Source organism: Rattus norvegicus, chromosome 1, assembly GCF_021556685.1.
Source record: "Rattus norvegicus strain SHRSP/BbbUtx chromosome 1, alternate assembly SHRSP_T2T, whole genome shotgun sequence".
NCBI classification, from domain to species: Eukaryota; Metazoa; Chordata; class Mammalia; order Rodentia; family Muridae; genus Rattus; species Rattus norvegicus.
The window spans coordinates 147,822,055-147,838,951 of record NC_141534.1 but is presented as its reverse complement, the minus strand read 5'-3'; the positions used below and the strand labels follow the sequence as shown (position 1 = coordinate 147,838,951).

Sequence of the window (16,897 nt, the reverse complement as noted above, 5' to 3'; positions counted from 1 at the left end):
ACAACATATTCTGTTTCCCCTTCCTTGAAGATCCTCTCTTCTCCCCAACTCCTTTACTAGAGATAACTAACCTCTGATTATTTGGATTGTAGCACACTGATTAAAGCTTAAAGGCTATAACTGTATATAACAGAAAACACATATCTGTCTTTTGGGGTCTGAGTTACATCAATATGATCTTTTCTAGTTCCATCCATTTATCTGCAAAATTCACCATTTCGTTGTGAATAGCATTTCATTGTGTGTACACCACATTTTCATTACTCACTCATTAGTGACATAGCTGAGCAAGTACCTGGGGTGGGGATAGCGTCCTTTGGATATTTACCCAAGAGTGTGGTACAGCTGGATCTTGACGGTACATCTATTCCCAGCTTCCCAAGAAACTGTAACATAGATTTCCATGGTGGTCATACAAGTTCTCATTCCCACCAACAATAAATATATGCTCCTCTTTTCCACATCCTGTGGGCATGAGCTGTTATTTGTTTTATTGATCTTGGCCATTCTGAGTGGTATCAGATGGAATCTCAGAGTAGCTTTAATTTGCATTTCCCCGATGACTAGGGATGTTGAACATTTCTTTGTTTCTCAGCCGTTTGTTTGATCTTTTGAGAACCCTGTTAAATTCTGTACCCTTCTTTTTAATGGGCTTATTTGTTTTCTTGATGTCCAATCTTAATTTTTTTTACATATTTTAGATAGCTAACCATTTTTATCAGATATGTAATTGATAAAGATCTTTTCCCATATTGCAACCTGTCACTTTGTCTAAATGATGGTGTCCTTTGCCATACAGAAGTTTTCAGTTTCATGAGGTCCCATTTATTAATTGTTGGTCTTAGTGTCCTGTGCTGTTTATTGGCATTCTGTTCAGAGTCTTTTTTTCTTGCCAATGAGTTCAGGCCTATTCCTCCCCTCCTTTCTTTTCTGTCAGATTCTGTGTATCAGGTCTTATATTGAGGTCCTTGATTCAACTGGAGTTGAGTTTTGTGCAGAGTGATAGACAGGGATCTGTTTGCACTCTTCTACATGCAGCCATCCACTCTGACCAGCTTCCTATATGCAACTATACAGTTTGACCAGTACCATTTATTCAAGATACTTTCCCCCCAGTATGTACATTTTGACTTTTTGTTAAAAGTCAGGTGTCCATAAGTGTGTGGACTCAAGTTTTGATTTTCAGTTCAATTCCATTTATTGACATTTATCTGGATTTTGGTTGTTTGGCTGGTTTTGGTTGTTGGTTTTTCAAGACAGAGTTTTTCTGTAAAGTAGCCTTAGTTGTCCTGGAATTTGCTTTGTAAACCAGGCTGGCCTCAAACTCAACAAAAATCCTCCTGCCTCTGCCTCCTGAGTGCTAGGATTAAAGGTGTAGATATGCTTGGCTCAACATACCTTGTTTTTATGCTTAGTGACATGCTTATTTTTAATACTGCAGTAGGATCTAGTTGGTTTCTGGGACTTCCTAAAGCTATTTTGAGTTGTTTACCTTCCTGTTTAAGGAGCTTCCCTATAGGATAGAATGTTTCAATCTTGGAGGAAACTGTTACACATTATCTTTTCAAGTTTGGGGAAGAATTGTGTTGAGATTATGATGGGGATTGGGTTGAATTTGTGGACTGCTATTGTTAGAATTGCCATTTTTCACTATATTAATCCTACAGTTTTGTGAACATGGGAGAGCTTTCTATCTTATGTTGTTAATTCATTTTTTAAAAAATATGTCAAAATTGTGCTTTGGAATTTTAGATGACTGAATTTTTAGAGATACCATGTTTTGCTTGATACATCTAAAGAATTGGGGGAAGTTAAAATACTGTTTGAAAATATCCCTTAGCCATTATAAATTTTAAAATGACTTTTATCATTTGGGTTAAGTTGATTATCAAAAGCTTTAGCCTATAGATTTTTTTAGTGTACTATACAGAAAACATCTAATATAAAAACCTTAATAAAGCTGGTTAGTCTAGCCATTTAGTTTTTCAACATTTTATTGTGAATATTTCAATCACAGCAAGAAAATTGAAAGGATTACAAAATGAGGGAGTACTTGTAATATCTACCACCAAGATTTGATGGATAGTTTGTCATACTCATTTTATCACATGCTACTTACTCCTCTGCTCTACTTGTGAATGTCTCATTTTATGATTTAACCAAAATAAGCTGAAGATAAGCTATAGCTCATCCTTGAATATTCAGTATACACCATTAACTCTGCTCAACATTCATAGATTTCTGGTTTTTAATGTCAGTATTGTATACCCTTATTAATAATAATGTACTATTATTAAAATACTATATTTTTCTTTTTCTCTATATTTTTATCTTGAACTTCATCCCGGTTTGGGCAGCTGTTAGTAAAACTATTACCATCCTGTACAGCTATTTAGAAGAATACATAGTTCTTATTCCTCTTAGTTGAATTTCTAGGAGTAGAATTTCTGAGTACTGTGTGTTTAATCCTATAAGAAGTTGCAGCCTTTTTCCAAAATGGTTGTACCATTCATTGAATAAAAATTCTGGTAGGTAACTACATACTGGCAAAAAGAGCTCTTTCATCAGAGTGGTGTGGTAGGTGTGTTCTCATGCTCCACTGATACAAATGTGAATCAATTATGGGATTCTGGTTTAAGAGGGCAACAAATGAGGATATATAAAGGATCTAACACAAATGAAATAGTGTTACAGAAAAGTTCTGGGTACCACATAAACTTAGGCTTTCCCCCATTTTGTTAAACGATGGAAATGTCAGAAAACAAGGTGAACTTTGGTAGATTAAATTATATAGTTGTATGTGCTACACTGAAGGGACTGTCACATTGTAATCACTTGGAAGCACTATAGTTCGTTTCACATTATGGAAATTTATCCTAAGTGGAAACATTCCAGGGTACTTTTATTTTAGAGTAGCTTGTAAACAACCAAACCATCAGAACATGCTTATACAACAATAAAATGTTCTCCTCAATTAAATTGAAGACATTTTTATTCAATTGCAAGAGAATGTAGAAAGGTACTTAGAACTGTTAACTTTCTAAATACATAACACCCTATATATTTCCAGACAGCTTAATTGCCATCAAGAACAACAAAATGATTTTGTCCTGCTTTTAAATTCATTGTTAGGAATAAAGACAGTGCAAAGTGGTCAGAGTCAACAAACCTTGAGGCCAAGATTGATACTGGCAGCTAGCGTATAGCACTAGCCAGTGGGTCTAAAGGCACTCTTGGTCTGTTCCTTGTTTTAACTATGTTGTCGGCCTCAGACTTGTTTTCTCATCCTAAAACTGACATTTTTAATTTAATTCTTATAGCTGTGCTTTCAATTCATTTTTATTTGATCATTGAACTGTTGGAGCTCAACTTCAGGGTCTTTCAACTTTGCTCTTTGTCTAAAACACTTGCTCTTCTTCATTTAACTACATGCTCTCTTTCTCCTTTTGTGCCAAAGTGTCCTTAGTTAATGGCCATTTCTTGTTACTGACTGCAAAATAACTCAGCACTGCAGATTTTACACTGCATTCGTTCTCATGGCACACATCATTTGACACATCTATCTACACGTACTTCTCCCAGTATATTTCTTGTTATCGTAAAATCAGTGTTCACTATTTTCAGCTGCAGTGATACCCAAGAATGCTTCTCCCTGGGATCCTTTTACTGCTGACTTCAGTGATAGGAACGCCACTCACTGCTGTAAGAGCTAGAGTCTTGCCATCTTCAACACCTTCTCATCATAGGTTCCAAAGATACATTGTAATTTCTATAATTTACTAGAGAAGATATGTTGAAGCATAAGTATTTATTAAAATAATGAGCATTATTATAATAGCTATGCAAAGATTGTAATGAAAACATCAGCATATTGGTTATGCTATAAGCATAATTAATACATCCACAAACATTCTGTTTATTAGCCTTTTTCCGACTCTGATGTTTTTCTCCATCACCCCCTTTTCTTCTTTTTGAATCAGAATTTGTATCTATATGTTCTTTTTTTTTTTTTTTCTTTTTTTCGGAGCTGGGGACCGAACCCAGGGCCTTGCGCTTGCTAGGCAAGCGCTCTACCACTGAGCTAAATCCCCGACCCCATCTATATGTTCTTTTATGTGGGCTCCTACTCAGAAGCTCCTGTGTCATAAACTGTCAACATCCAGAGAGCCAAATAGCCCTCGGAAGACTGTCATGATCCACCTCTAGGGGCCTTCATTCTTTTCAGCACCATTCTGAGTTTTCCGTTTTTCTTGCCAATGGTTGCTGATTTTTTCCATGTGCACTTTTATTGCATCCTGAATTACCTCAGCATAATTTTTAGTTATTTGAACATTCTTAGCTCTATAACTAGTGTCTTCTTTTACTATTTTTCACTTCTTCAAGGATTTCTATGTAAGATTTTGGAAAGTTTTTGGCTATTTTCTATATTGACTTTAGCAGCCAATTCTACAAACAGATCGTCATTTTCAGTGACTTGAAAAACAGAGTGCTTCTTTCTTTGCCTCCTCAATGACAAAATCATAAAAGCAGGAGGTGAGGTCACAAACAGACCATTTGTGATTCAGAGGAACTTCAGCAGGCACTGAAGGATACAGTCTGTGATTATTTGACTGTAACAGTCACCCTTTCCCAACTTCAGTTCTACCTTTTTAATTGTCTGGAACTGTGAATCTTTGTCCAAAGCAACTGTTTTCTTCTCGCAGAAAACAAGCCAGGGTGATAGATCATCTTCCTTTTTGACATAGCCTAGTTTCCTCAATCTGCAAGATTCCACATGCTTTTCTAGTGATGATTTAAGCGTGTGATAATTTGAATCATAAGGACATAGTGCACTTTCATCCTCATTCTCCACCTTGTCCCTGGAGTCCAGCTGATCAGGCTCCATTCAGGCTATGCTATCGTGTCCTTCAGCATCTGGAAGCAGCACTACATGAACTTACGCTGAGGGAAAATACTTTATGTTCCTAAATTTATTTTATTATCCAATTTTAAGTGGTTTATGTTCCTGCTGTATAAGCATGCTTGCTTTGACAATAAGTGAAGTGATACTGTTTGATATAAATGCTTCATAAACTCAGAATCTACTGGTTTAAAGTCCATGTCCTAATAGAGCAATAGACTATAAATAGTATTGCACTCTGCTCACTCAAAATTCTGCTTTAAGCAGTCCTCAGATGTACTATCCATGTAGTCCATAAAGATTGCCAGCAGTTGTTACCCACTGTGTCCCTTAAAGCGAGGGTGTCAACTACTACAAGAAGCCAACAGAAAAGCACTTTCTTTTATGTAAACCATAGACGTTCTCCTGGGGAAGATTTTACTTCTGTAGGTAGACACTCCAGAGAATGATAACTTGAGTAATACCAACTTCAGATTCACTTCATTGCCCTAAGTATCAATCAAAACCTCTCCTGATTTTCCTGCATACTTTATCTGAGTGTCTGGCATCCACATAGCCTTCAGAGTTTTCTGTGGCATTTGTAAAACACTGATGCTATTGCATTGATTGGTGACTCCCTCCTCACTCTGCAACTAGTCCCAAGGCTGTGTTGGTCTAAGATTTAAAACTAAACGTGGTTTAGGTAAGTGATGACTTAGGGAAAGCCTGCTGGTACTTTGAGCTCAGAGGTGAAAAGGTCATGGATACTCAGATGGATATGTTTACAGGATATATAGCATACCTGGTAAGGTTCCTGATGTGGAAGGGATTCAAAATTGTGGGGAGACAAGATGTTTTCTGTGCCCTAAGATTAGAATAGCTGAGAAATCCGCATTAAAGTAAAAGCCACAAAGCTCTATGAACTTGTATCTACAAAAAGGGCAATGATGATTAGCTAATTAGAAAACTCAAAAGTGGTTTTCCACATCAAACTTGTGAAGAATACCCGCACAGGCAATGAATACAGTCCTGTGTGTAGAAGTCAAGCCTTCTAAGGAAGATTTACAAAAGAAAATTCAGTGTCGACCAAACTGAGTCCAGATTTTAAAAGGATGTCTACATGAATGATTGCTCCAAGGATGTGACCCCTGAAATAATGGATTTGAGTGTTAGGGATCAATATATTGGCCGTTTGGGGTGGTAGCTCAAAAAAAAAAAAGGTTTGGCTCATATTAAGAAGGTAGAGCTGGGCAGTGGTGGTGCACACCTTTAATCCTAGCACCTTAATCCTCTGGTAGGCAGAGGCAATTTGATCTCTGAGTTTGAGGCCAGCCTGGTCTACAGAGATAATTCCAGTACTGCCAGGGCTACACAGAAATAGCATATCTCAGGGAAAAGAGAAAGGTGGCTTTGTTGGCATCAGGGCACAGGTTGATGAATTGAGGATCAAGGATGAAAAAAATCAAGGGCTGAAAAGATGGCTCACTGGGTAACATGCTTGCTATGCAAGTCTGACAACCTTAGTTCATTTAAATCCACAGAACCCACATAAAATCAACCTTAGTATGTCCCTTCAGGAGATGGTAGGCAAATGTCTTTGGATCAGCAGAAACAAGCAGGTCAGTTAGCCTGGCAGACGTATCATGAGCATGAGAGACCCTATCTCAAACAAAGTAGGTGAGAGCTAATTCTTGAGGTTGTTCTCATATTTCTACACGTGTTGTGGCATAAACACACACCCATGTTATATTTTACCCTAGATAGTATAATGTATAAGTTCACTTCTTTTTGAGCTTTACTAAAATGGAATAAAAATGTAAAATCTAAACATTATCTAAACGTGCTAATGATCACCATGAAGAAAATAGTGCGAAAGGAAGGGTAGGATGAGATACTAGCAAGTAAGGGTCTGGGATAGATGTGGAAAGCAAGTCCAGTTTATCTCACTGAGCACCTCACTGCTCTGCAAATCAAATTTAGAGTGGAGTTACTATTCACTACTCAGGTTGTCATTAGCAGACCAGAAGCACTAACAGCTGAGAGTTTGTTATAAATGCAAACTTTAGGCCCATCTCTGTGACATACATCTGTAGCCTCAGAACTTGAGGAACTAAATCAGGAAGAACATTGTGAACCTTAAGCTAGCCTAGGTTGACACAGCTAGATCCAGTTTAAAAAGAGCCCCAAAAAAGTAGTCAGAAATACAACTATATTGGCTTGTTAAACTTTTTTTTGTGTGTGTGTGTGTCTATAAGGATTTTATTGTTCTGATTAAGTCTATAAACAACTCAAATTCATCCATATCTTGATGCCTACTTCTCTAAAAAGCCTGTTAACTATGAGGACATCGATGTTCTCTCCCATTTCTTTTTTTTTTTTTTTTTTTATTAACTTGAGTATTTCTTATATACATTTCGAGTGTTATTCCCTTTCCCGGTTTCCGGGCAAACATCCCCCTCCCCCCTCCCCTTCCTTATGGGTGTTCCCCTCCCAACCCTCCCCCCATTGCCGCCCTCCCCCCATAGACTAGTTCACTGGGGGTTCAGTCTTAGCAGGACCCAGGGCTTCCCCTTCCACTGGTGCTCTTACTAGGATATTCATTGCTACCTATGGGGTCAGAGTCCAGGGTCAGTCCATGTATAGTCTTTAGGTAGTGGCTTAGTCTCTGGAAGCTCTGGTTGCTTGGCATTGTTGTACTTTTGGGGTCTCGAGCCCCTTCAAGCTCTTCCAGTTCTTTCTCTGATTCCTTCAATAGGGGACCTATTCTCAGTTCAGTGGTTTGCTGCTGGCATTCGCCTCTGTATTTGCTGTATTCTGGCTGTGTCTCTCAGGAGCGATCTACATCCGGCTCCTGTCGGTCTGCACTTCTTTGCTTCATCCATCTTGTCTAATTGGGTGGCTGTATATGTATGGGCCACATGTGGGGCAGGCTCTGAATGGGTAAAACTTTTAAAGTATTATTATTAATTCTTTGAGAAATTTTACACAATGTACTTTGGTCATACCCTTTCACTCCTTCCATATCTATCTTCCTTCCCCCTGCTACCCAACCACCCACCTTTAGAACTATCTAGTAACTCTTTCTGCTGCCCATCTGCTCTTGTATATGTGTACTCTACTCAAGGGCATTCACCCTAACACTCCATCTCCTAGCAGCTGTCAGTGGCCAATAACCCCTCTGCCAGCAGTGGGATTTCATGTCCACCTCACCTGTCCTCACTGGGATTTTATCTGGCCTTAGGTTGTGAGGTCTTGTACATGCTTTCTCAACTGCTCTGAATTCTTAGGGTCAACTGCCCTGCTGTATCCAGAAAACAGTTATAGTTACCTTTGCCTCTTAACCACAAGGATCCTTGAGTGAAGGGAAGGATTGTGTGGTATAGATGTCTTAAGATTTCACATTCTTCAATCTCTTTTCTCTATACACTGATCAGTTGACTATCTCTACATTAATCATCATATACTGCACAGAAAAGCTTCTCTGATGAAGGTTGACAGATGCAATAATCTATGGGTATAATGACAAGTCATTAGAGTTTAATACTGTGTCCATTTAGCAGAATGATAGGAGTAGTTTTCCCCCTTGTGGTCTGTGACCTGTCTAACCACAGATTCTTGGCCTCTTCAACAGTGTTGAGTATGGGCTTCAACTTGTAGAGTGGGACTTCAATCACAAAGTAATTGGTTACTTCCATGACATTTGTAACACTGATGCACTAGTGAGCATGGCTTGTCAGGCAGGTCATTGTTGTATCTCACATGATCCACATCTTTTTCATTCTGTAAGATTGGCAATTGCTTTTTAACTCTGGTAACATGCATAGAAGCTTCCAGCACTATGAAAGCTAGCCAGTATAAATGAAGCTTTCAGGTAAGTACCTGCTTGATTTCTCTGTATTCTATGACCCAAGTATGTGGTGTTTTACTGTCAAGGTCTGAAGGTCCAAGAGCATTAGCAAGAGCCTATATGTAATGTTTGAGGGTCTGTAGGACCTTACTGGTCAACAACTCCAAAAGAGGTAACTCATTTCTGGCATTAGAGTTTTGTTATTCTGTGATACATAGAATTCAAGACTGTTAAGAATCCACATAAGTCATTGATGGCAACAGTCTCAATTGACTGTGAAATCATTTGTGCAGACAAATGACTCAGTGTCCTATCTTTGTTACTTTGGGTACTGAATTTTGTGAATAGAGTAGATATGTATTAAAAAGAGCTCATGTGTGGTTCCTATACTGTTTAGAAAGAACAAGGGAGGACAGATTTTTGTTTTTCCTTGTTGCAGTATTTGTAATAATGAAAAATACAATGGTCCGTGTAACACCCTGCTGCCCACACACATTAGCTGTAGTTGCCATGTTCCTTTACCAACCTTGTTCACCAACATACAGAATTCTTATAGTTGTGTAGATTCTATTCAGTAATCTGGGTACATCATTTTTTTTCATTCTGTCTTGTGTCCATTTGTTTTAGTACCTACGGGCTTTTCTCCTTTAACTGTGAAAGGAGAGACCTTTGTAACATTCAGTCTTAATGATGTCAAAAAGAAGGGCCCAAGGCATTATGGCATTGTTACTTGCCAGACACCTAAAAGTGTCACTTATGGAGGACTCAGCAGTGTAGCAGAGGAATACTATCAGAGGCAGACAGGCTCTTACTATTGAGACTAGAAAAGATCAGAGTTGTTACTGTGACACTAGGAGCCCTGGAATCAGTCTGTCCATGGTTTGTACCTGTGAAGAAATGTTCTATTTTAGAAAAGTCTTTCTATATCTTTTGTTACTATGACTTAAAGATCTGAAGCTGAGTAATTTTTATTATCAAGAATAGAAATTGGGGCTAGAGAGATAGGCAAGTAGTTAAGAACATTGGCTACTCTTCCAGAGGACCCAAGTTCAATTCCCAAGTACCCACATGGCATCTCACAACTATCTATAACTCCAATCCTAGGGGATCTGATCCACTAATCTGGTTTCTGCTGGCATGGCAAGCATGTGATGTACAGGTGTGCATGTAGGCAAAATATCTGTAACACACAAAATAAAAATACAGGTGAAAAAAATGAAGAATAGAAGTTGAGCTGTTGAGACGGTTCAGTGGGTAAAACTGTGCTGCCAGTGCTGGTGAGTTTGATCCCTAGGACCCCCATGGAGGATCAAGGGAGCCAACCACCAAAACTGGCCTGTGACCACACGCATGCAAGCACACCTGCGCCCTCCACACAGATAAACGTGATTTTAAAAATCTGTTTAGCTTATAGTCTTGAAGAGGAGAAATCTGAGGTTAGTGCAAACATCTGCAGTACCTGATAGAGAACTTTCTACTGTGCTGTAGTATTAACAGAGGGTGCCAAGCATGAACTAGCTCAAGTATTCTTACCTAGTTCATCTAGGGAGCCTGTTGACATCTTCTAACTCTAATCACTGCTCAGAGGCCCACTATCTCAAAGATAGGAATTTGGGGATTATATTTTTAACACATGAATTTCTGGGGGACACATTGGAACCATAATCAGACTATATCCAATTTTGAGTTAGTTTATTTTCTGAATTTGCTTGACTATTCTGGCATTTGGGAGGAGAACTATAGAAAAGTTAACATTTTTTAAAAGTGTGTGTGTGTGGGGGGGGGGAGAACACCACATGAATAAACGCAGTATCTGAGGTGGTCAGAAGATGCATCACATCAGAAGAGGCAGATAGTTGTGAGCTACTATGTGGGAGCTTAGAACTGAATCCATGTCCTCTGCAAAAGTAGTAAGTGTTCTTAACCTCTGAGCCATTTTACTAGCCCCTGGAAAGAGGATATTTTAAAAGGGAAACAATTTTTTTTAAAGTTGAGTTGTCTTAAGCTTAATTGGAAGCTTTATATAGGTTTAAAACACCTATTGGGAGCAGTTTTGTTTATAAAGAAACTTTAGGAGAAAGTATTGGACATAATTATTCAAAAGATTACTAGAGTAAAAAAAAAACCCCTTAGGTCTGCTAGGCCACTAGTGTTTATTTAGTATCTTTTCAGTACTTAGGTAGTTCTTGACATAGATTATGTCAAGATTATGTCCATAGATTATGAACATAATCTTCCCTGATTTAAAAAAAAGTCCAAATTCCTGTGTGACTTCAAATATAAGTTTGAAAGACAATTGATCTTTTTTATTATAATTAATTTTTGCTCATCAGGCCTTTTGATACTTTATGTGGTAGCCTGTGCTACCTGTTAGTATGAGATAAAGACTTGTAGCAGAATGGGTACATTTACGGAGGCAGGATCAGGGAGCAGCTGGAAAAGAGGCTTCTAAGTAAATCAAGAGAAGAGTGATCATGCCTGTCAGTTTGCCTCACACAGATCATTTTGAAAGTCATAGCCCTGGGCTGGAGAGATGGCTCAGCGGTTAAGAGCATCCGACTACTCTTCCAGAGGTCCTGAGTTCAATTCCCAGCAACCACATGGTGGCTCACAACCATCTGTAAAGAGATCTGATGCCCTCTTCTGGTGTATCTGAAGACAGCTATAGTGTACTTATATATAATAAATGAATAAATCTTTAAAAAAAAAAAAAAGAAAGTCATAGCCCTAGTAGTACTAATAACCCCCTTTCTCTTTTAAATGCCCTGATGTGGATAACCAGCAATAATATGGTCAGCATAGGGGCAAACACTTTGTGCTAGACAGTGCACTAGATTACTGTCTTAGTATTATTAAAATACCTGAGTGGATAGCTGTTCTTGACCCTTCACAGATAAACATTGTGAAAGAGTATTGTAATGAGGTCACATGGTGGTACACTTGATGAGCAGGCAGTATCTGTCAGTCTGTCAAAGCTGCTTGATTTCTGACAGCTTTCTGTACCAACGTTAATGGTTATGGCCTCTTTTTTTGAGACTTTTCAAGACAGGGTTTCTCAGTGTAGCCCTGGCTGTGCCGGAGCTCGCTCTATAAACCAGATGGCCTTGAACTCAGAGATCCACCTACTTCTGCTTCCAAAGTGCTAGAATTTAGGGTACACATCATCATGCCTGGTCTTTCATTTTTTAAATCTAGTTAAAGAATTCCTTAGTGGTGGTAAAAAGCCTTTATGTCGAAGAAACACTGGGTTAATGAATATCTGCGAAAAAGACCACTAGAGATGGGGTTAAAATTATGCCACATATAACTCTCCAGGCTGTGGCTTCACACAGCCATTAGGAACTGTTGCTCATGGCTGAAGTTTTTGGGGTAGGAAGGTATTGATTAGTACTGCCCACATTTTATGTGCATAGATAGCAATCGGGAATCTTATTGAAGTTCAGTTCTGTAGGTTTCAAGTGGATCCTGAGAGTATAGATTTGCTGATATTACTGATATAATGAATAGCAAGAGCATAACTAATGGTTACATTTCTCTGGATTTATCTGGATAAAGTATCCATATATACATATTCTGATTTTGGACATAGAAGGAAAATAGCTACTTTTGGACAATAGATACCTTTTAGTTAGAGTAGAGAGAAACAGAGGCAAAAATAGGTATTTAAATATGGATTGTTTCTAAAGGTTGATTATATTTTATTTATTTTGGGGTCTTTTTTGTTGTTTGTGTTTTGTTGTTTGTATATGAGACAGGGTCTAAGTACCCCTGCCTGTCCTGGAACTCACTATGTAGACCAGTCTAGCCTCCTGTTTGTCTCTGCCTCCTGCTGGGATTAAAGGATTAAATCACCATGCCTGATTTATTTTGTTTTGAAGTTCTTTTCTTTTCCAACGTAATATTTTCATTGATTTTATTGATTATTTTTTATTGATTTATTGATTTTTCACATACACTCCTATCACATTTGCTTCCCAGTCCATCCACTTACCCTTGTGACACACACACACACACACACACACACACACACACACACACGCAACAAAAAAAGTCTTAATTCATGTTATCTGTATACTTACTAGAATGTGGTCAAACTCCTAAGTGGCCTAATCCTTAAACAGAGCTGAGTCCTTCCCCTCCTGCACCCCTGCTGGAAGCCCTCTATTGTTGAGAGCAAGAGTTCTCTTTGAAGACTTGTTTAGGCTGTTTGGAGGGTGGGTTGAGGTCACAGAAGTCTTTGACATCCCCTTCTCCACTGTGTGTCTATAGTCATCGATACTATTTCCACAGTTGCTTATTTGCTCATTAAGGTTTAAGGGAGCATGGCTCATGGGCTTCTTCTACATGTTACGTGCCATCAGCACAGACCAGGAGCGGGGCTCCCAGTTGCAGTAAGGCTATGGACCCAGACAAGGCCCTCCAATGCAGCTGGGATCAAGGATATCGACATGGATTCCAGCCACAGTACAGACCATAGCCATCCCTTTGGCTTTCTGTAGTAGGTAGCATGGGCCATGGACATCAACACAGAATTCGCTGCAGTAAGACCACGGACCCAGACATTGCCCTCTATGGCAGCATGGATCAGGCACACGGGCTTAGGTGACAACGCAGGTCACTCAGATTAGTATAGTTCCCAGTGGCTGCACAACCCACAAGCAACAACAGGACTTCAGGCAACAGCACAGGCCAAGGACCTCTGCTTGGCTTTTGATGGTACCACCAGGCCATGGATATCAGCTCAGACCCCACCTGTAGCAGGACCCAGACACAGGCCTCTGTGACATCCCAGACTCAAGCACCACCACAGTGTCAGGTGGCAGAGCAGGCCCTGGAGGCAGAGTATGGTCCCTGGAGGCAACATGGTCCATGGACATGAACATGGATTCAGGCCATGGCATGGGCCATGACCATCTACATGTCATTAGGTGATAACACAGTCCTTGGACATCAACCTGGACCCCGGGCCACATCAGGACCAATGATCCACATATGGCCCTCTGTGCTATCACAGGATATGGTTGTCCTCTAAGGAAGTCTAATCCACAACGTAGACTGTTCTCATTCAGGCCAGAGCTAGAGTGATCCCACAGCCAGGCAGTTTGTTTGGGGCTGAGCATGCATCTGCTTAAGTTCCAGGATGTTGCATACCAACCTTTGACCCTACTGGATAATGACATGATTTACTGTCTTCCATAGTCTCTCTCACACATGTCTTGACACCAGTTCTGTGTCTCCCCAGAGTGCACACACTGCACTGCACCACTCTATTCTGCTCAGCTCTGCTCTTACATCATTCCTATTTCTCCAACACCTGTGAGGGCAAGGGGGTGTTTCTTCAAGTTCTTTTCTTTTAGTTGATAATTTTAGACATGTATATACATATCCATGGCAAACTCCCCCTCCTTTAATTCTCCAGGACATGCTCCAACACATCCCCTTCACACTTTGATGTCTTTGCGTTTTCTCCCTCCCTGAAAATCGCTGGGTCCAGTTAGTGCTGCCAGCTAGAATAGTAACTGGTCTTGTCGGCTTGATGGTGTGCAGTGAGATATAATTGGAGTGAGTTCATTAGTCAGCAGTTCTGTCACATCCTCCCCATCCCCTGACTTAGATTTTTTTGATGTTCTTGAGCCTTAAGTAAAGGGGGTATTGAAGAAGATGTCACATTTAGGTTCATCAGTTGGGCCCACTATGAGTCTTTGCATTAACTGCTGTGTACTACAGAAGATTCTCTGATCCAGGTTAAGAGTAACACTATAGCTCCTTGGTCAAAGATCAAGTGACCATATGTGTGTGGGTTCATTTCTGGGTCTTTAATTCTATTCCATTGACTCTGTATCAATACCATGCATTTTTTTTATCACTATCACTCTGTAATACAACTTGAAGTCAGGGGTAGTGATTGCCTGCAGAAGTTCTTTTATTGTTGAGAATAGTTTTCCCTGTCCTGGCTTTTTTGTTATTCCAAAAGAATTTGCAGATTGCTCTTTCTAATTCCATAAAGAATTGAGTTGGAATTTTGATGGGGATTGCATTGAATCTATAGATTGCTTTTGGCAAGATGGGTATTTTTACTGTATTAATCCTGCCAATCCATGAGCATGGGAGATCTTTCTGTCTCCTGAGATCTTTAATTTCTTTCTTATAGAGACTTGAAGTTCTTGTCATACAGTTCTTTCACTTGTTTGGTTAGTCACACTGAGGTATTTTATATTACTTGTGACTATTATGAAGGGTGTTGTTCCCCTAATTTCTTTCTCACCATGTTTATCCTTTGAGTAGAGGAAGGCTACTGACTTGTTTGATCTTTGACAAAGGAGCTAAAACCATCAAGTGGAAAAAAGACAGCATTTTCAACAAATGGTGCTGATTCAGTTGTCAGTCATCGTAGTGAAGAATACAGATCGATCCATTCTTTATCTCTCTGCACAAAGCTCAAGTCCAAGGAGATCAAGGACCTCCACATCAAACCAGATATACTCAAACTAATAAAAGAAAAGTGGGGAAGAGCCTTAAACACATAGGCACAGGGGAAAAATTCCTGAACAGAACACCAATGGCTTATGCTCTAAAATCAACAATAGACAAATGGGACCTCATAAAACTGCAAAGCTTCTGTAAGGCAAAGGACACTATCATTAGGACAAAACAGCAACCAACAGATTGAGAAAAGATCTTTACCAATCATACATCAAATAGAGGACTAATATCCGATATATACAAAGAACTCAAGAGAATCAAATAACCCTATTAAAAAATTGGGTACAGAACTAAACAAAGAATTCTCAACTGAGGAATATTGAATGGCCCTGAAGCACCTGAAGAAATGTTCAGCATCCTTAGTCATAATGGAAATGCAAATCAGAACAACCCTGAGATTCCACCTAACACCAGTCAGCATGGCTAAGATGCTAGCGAGGATGTGGAGAAAGAGGAACACTCCTCCATTGTTGGTGGGATTGCAAGCTGTTTCAACCACTCTGGAAATCAGTCTGGTGGTTCCTTAGAAAATCGGACATTGTACTACCTGAGGACCCAGCTATACCACTCCTGGGCATACACCCAAAAGATGCTACAACATATAACATGGGCGTATGCTCCTTTATGTTTATAGCAGCCTTATTTATAATAGGGACTGGAAAAAACCCAGATGTCCTTTAATAGAGGAATGAATACAGAAAATGTGGCACATCTACACAATGGAGTACTACTCAGCTATCAAAAACAATGACTTCATGAAACTCTTAGGCAAATGGATGGAACTAGAAAATATCCTGAGTGAGATAACCCAATCACAAAAGAACACACATATGGTATGTACTCACTGATAAGTGGATATTAGCCCAATAGCTTAGAACACCCAAGATACAATTCAGAGACCTCATGGAGCTCAAGAAGAAGGAAGACCAAAGTGTAGCTGCTTCAGTCCATTTTAGAAGGGGCAACAAAATACTCACAGAAGGAAATATGGAGACAAAGTATAGAGCAGAGACTTAAAAAAAAAAAAAGGCCAACCAGAGACCACTCTACCTGGGGATCCATCCCGTGTACAGTCACCAAACCCAGTCACTGTTGCAGATGCCAAGAAGTGCAAGCTGACAGGAGCCTGATATAGCTGTTTCCTGAGAAGGCTCTGCCAGAGCCTGACAAATACAGAGGGGGACACTTGCAGCCATTCACTGGACTGAGAACTGGGTCCCCAGTGGAGGAGTTAGAGAAAGAACTGAAGGAGCTGAAGAGGTTTGCAACCCCATAGGAAGAACAATATCAAACAACCAGACCACCCCACCCCCACCCTGAGCTCCCAGGGACTAAACCACCAACCAAAGAGTACAGATGAAAGGGACCCATGACTCCAGCCATATATGTAACAGAGGATGGCCTTGTCAGGCATCAGTGGACCTTGGTCTTGGGAAGGCTTGATGCCCCAGTGTGGAGAAGTACCAGGGCAGGGAGGCGGGAGGGAGGGAGTTGGGTGGGCAGAAGAGCACTCTCATAGAAGCAGGGGGAGGGGGAATGGGATAGATATACTGATATAGCATAATAAAACATGTAGTATGGTATAATTTATAGTTACATGTAATGTATTTTATATTAGTATATAGCATATAATATAATGTATAGTTTAAAATAATTTATTTAATTTTGTTTTATGTCCTTTTGGTGTG

General features: G+C 39.7%; 1 protein-coding gene and 1 pseudogene across 27 annotated transcripts in view; one reads left to right on the top strand and one right to left on the bottom strand.

The window, feature by feature from the left end:
• The window catches only part of Cpeb1 (cytoplasmic polyadenylation element binding protein 1), a 107,778-nt gene that overhangs the window by 63,487 nt on the left and 27,394 nt on the right, over positions 1-16,897 (top strand).
• On the bottom strand, positions 4,203-4,885 carry Snrnp48-ps1 (small nuclear ribonucleoprotein U11/U12 subunit 48, pseudogene 1; annotated as a pseudogene).